The following is a 4,374-nucleotide window of genomic DNA, read 5'->3' on the forward strand; positions in this document are numbered from 1 at the left end:
TTTCCCAATAGTTACCCCAAATCAATCGTGCTTCAGTTCAGAGTTTGAATCATTTGTCAATCTTCACATTCTTGAGAAGTTAATATATCGTTTTTTCCCAACATTTAGCTCCCTTTTCGAAACTAAAGATTTGAAGGTTGTCGCCAGATCGAACGGTCATCTATCTGGCGCGAATGTCAATGTTACCATATTATTGCTTTGGAGTAAATACGCAAATTTCATTTTCTTGAGAAGTTAATATATCGTTTTTCCCAACATTTAGCTCCCTTTTCGAAACTAAAGATCTGAAGGATGCCGCCAGAACGAACGGTTATCTATCTGGCGCGAATGTCAACGTTGCCATATTATTGCTATGGAGTGAGTACGCAAATTTCGGATGGATGTGTATATCTTCCCCTAACATCTTCAAGTGCCGATCATTAAAATGGTTTGAGTTTTGAAACACACGAGAAATAACAATACTGGTGTGTTCCGTCCATGATCCAACTATTTCATAGATAACTATATTTCACTTTGATTCCTGAAAACTAATCGAATATCGTCTACAGGGCCAATCATTAAAACGATTTTTGCAGATGAGGAATGGTAGACCATCTTCATATCTGAGCATACGAATAAACTGAACTCGAAACATGCCTTGGAAGTTTATGTAATGTTAGGCAAATGGAATTTGAATAGATAATATGTTTGGAGATCAGGTTATGCAGTATCTCGTGATATCAAAATATCAATCTTAACTTCCTATGCTGATCTATATCAAATCAGATTAACACAATAAAGACCGAATTTGATCGTATAGAAGCATTTAAATGAATATAATTGATCTTTAAAAGGATCTCGGACTTAAGAAATTCGCAAACAGCCCACTTATATTGAACATATGCATTTGGTGGTCATTTATTAGCCAAACAAAAAAAAATCGTTCACAGATTGTCGTTATTTAGAGCTGGAAATCATTTTCACTTGTGCGTTGTTTTCACACACAACAACTTTACCGATCGTTAGACAAAACCGACGGACAAACACAAACCAACACACGTGGAAAGACAACATCTCATGAATGTGATCTAGTTTTATGGGGAAAGAGAGAAAAAAGTTTTAGATCGCAAAGAAAAAAAAAAACACTAATGAAATGAAACGAATGAAAAGAAAGCAAATGTTATTACTTGTAGATCGTATTAGCAAACGATTTAGTATGTTGCAGCTGTGCATAATGTTGCTAAAATGCTGGCGATGCCGTTTTCTGTGTGTGTTTTTCTAAACGGCTGCCGTTACAAATGCTAATATTTTCATTTTATTTCATCGTTTTTTGCTGCTTTCTTTTGTATTTCATGTTGCATTTTGTATTTGCTGCAAGCATTTCGTAAACCACATGCTTTAGTTTTAGTTTTGTTGAAAAAACACTCACTCACTCTTGTTGTACGAGTAGTATGATCGTACAATGATCTTCGGTGTTTATAGACTGTTATTGCTATATGACTTCCAGGTTTTATTAGATGGTTGCTGTTACTGCCCGCCTGGTTATTAACTTCAATAATGCTCTGCAATTGTCGTTGAAATATTAGTTTTATTTGTCGACAACACTTTTAAGCTAAAAATTATTTGAAATTGTTGTAAATCTGTTGAGATACATATGTACATTTGGCCGCACTCTCACATAAACACTTTCTTTTCAAGTGTTTCGATATTTACATGGCAATTTAAGGAAAATGTTTATGGCAAAATACATAAAAATTTGAAATTATTTCGACTTTCATATGATTTGTGATACAGAAAATAACTGAAATAGTCATTTTTAAATGATTCGAAGTTGGAAATGGTTTATAATCTCCGCTTTTAGGAAAACAAATACTAACAATATGCATTCAAAAAAGCTGAAATGATGTAAGTTTGTTCAGACAGACAACTCGAACTATCAACGATCAATCTCCCGAAAACGCTACTGATCGATGTCAACGTCATCTTCAAAATTGATCAAATGTGTAATTCGAAGGAGAAATTTTGACAAGGCAGGATCATTAGTTCGGTCTTTATTGAATTACTTTTCTCTGATTGACATCATCTTTAAAATTTATCAACTGTTTTAGTCACAACAAAGAAATTTTCGTTGCAACATCTCCCGGCATTGACCTGATAAAGAGCAATAACGAATCAAATCTTTCAAAATCTTTGCCGTCTGCTTGATGATGATATTGCCATTTTTAGGAACTGATCTACATAATCTTTATGACCGAAGCATAGTTACAAAATAACGAACTGAAATAGCTAAAGACAACAAGAAGTCTTTGTTGAAAATAACTGGGCATAATGGACTTTATTCATTCCGACTAAGAAGTCTTGATTGAGAGCATTAAAAATACAGATCAGTGCAATCTAATAATCACTCAACGTTATGAACAGGTTAATGACTCAACATGAGTTAAGAGCTTTAGCAGTTAAATTCCAGATTTTTGGATGAATGATACCTATTTCTTAATGATCGAAAGGAATGCATCGGCTTTATCAGTTACTTAAGCCAAGCAATGGCGGAGAGTTTGAAAAATAGCTTAAAGTTAAGAGTGCAACCAATTAACAATCCGATTTATCGACGACTTGAATTGCAGCCCGGTTTTTGAGAGTCATGATGTCATTATGGTCGAAACCACTCTCCCAAATATCGAAGCGAATACAAATAAATTGGAAAGGATGCATTGAATTTCAATACCATAAGCTTAGGACGACCGATATAAAGTGTTCTACGTCAGAACATCTACATTCCTGAGCTTTAACGAAGAAATCAATGTTGGTTTAATAATTCGCAAACTGAAACTAAAGCGAACTTTAAAGTACGAAATTTTAAGTTCACAGTTCTCATTGACAAGAAGGAGTATTGCAAATCAATCACCGATCGGCAAGCATTTTTAAATTCTTGAAAATGAGTCAAGTTTATATTCTGAATTATCGATACATTCGCTTTCTTTTAACTTGCCTACAAAGATGTTAGGAATTTTAGTCAAATCTGCTTGGGGGAAATGTATCGAAACTATGTATAGAAAATGAAAAAGTTGAAACTCCGAAACTCAGGTTCTAAATCGGACTCCCTAAAACATCACGCAGAAAGACTTAAGGGATTTCAGTCAATTCTTTCTAACAGAGAGATGTGTTGAAACTATTTTATCTATACAGTTTCCATAACTCTGGGATTTCAAGGAATTATTCTTCAGTGGACCTAGAGAAGATTTTTGATAAATCCATACTGATGCCGGGAATCCCTTTTCTTATCAGAAACGGATAATTTCACTTGAATTTGTTCTTTGAAGATTCACACAACATTATTCTCTTATTTCGAGGTTGAGTTCTTCTTAGTTTGGAGTCATTTTGTTGCATATTATTTTGATGAATTTCTCATTCCTTGATGTATTTTTTCTTCAAATTTGCCCTGAATCGGTGTTGTCGTTGTCTCAGGTTTAAAGAATCTTCAATCTGGCGTGTTTTATAATAGTACCATCGAAAGAAGTACTGTATCCCATTCTGTCATCGGTGGATGTGGATGGTTCTTTTAAGGTGTTCATTAGTCTGCGGTCTAACTGCGGGCTTCAGTGAGGTTTAACTTGGGACCATTACAGTCGCTAGCAGTATGAAAGTACTCGTAGGAACGTATCTCTTATCTGACATTAAAATTGAGAAGAAGAATTCTTCGGGAACCGAACAACATTTTCATTAATGAAAGCTGTTTCAGATATTGAAGACACTTTAGTGTCCATAGTTGTGGAGCCCAAGTGCTTTGCTAAATGGGATAATCCAGTAAAAATGAGTTTGCTAAATAATCCCACTGTTATTGCTCATAAGCTGAACTAAGAAATCACGAGACCGTGTGTCTATTCATTGCCTTTGAACAACCGAGAACCGAACAACATCTTTATTAATGAAAGATGTTTAAGACATTGAGAATATGTTTGTTGTGTGCATGTATAACAGATAGGCTCCATAGTTGTGGGGACCAAGTGCTTTGGGATAATCTAGTAAAAAAGAGTAAATAATCCCACTATTATTGCTCATAAGATCAACTAAGAAATCACGAGATCGTGTGTCTATTCATTGCCTTATTGAAATTACAGTTCATTACTCTCAATCTTTATACACATGTGGTCTATACAGATGTTAAACCTCAAATATAGATAATAGCGACTTTTCCAAATGTACAGCTAAATACCATACAATAATATTATTTCAGGACACCTTGACAACTCATGCTAATTTACAAATGTCCTTAAAAAAACCCCTAATGATTAGAGCCTCTTGTAGTTGTAACAGTTAAAATAGTATAAATGTAATAATAACGATATTAATGCGGCATATGTCACCTCTATTGATGGAAATACAAAAAAACAAAAG

The sequence above is a fragment of the Lucilia sericata genome, unplaced genomic scaffold (genome assembly GCF_015586225.1).
Source record: "Lucilia sericata isolate MDLA Ls3-8-SP2 unplaced genomic scaffold, ASM1558622v1 Contig000879F_arrow, whole genome shotgun sequence".
Lineage (NCBI taxonomy): Eukaryota > Metazoa > Arthropoda > Insecta > Diptera > Calliphoridae > Lucilia > Lucilia sericata.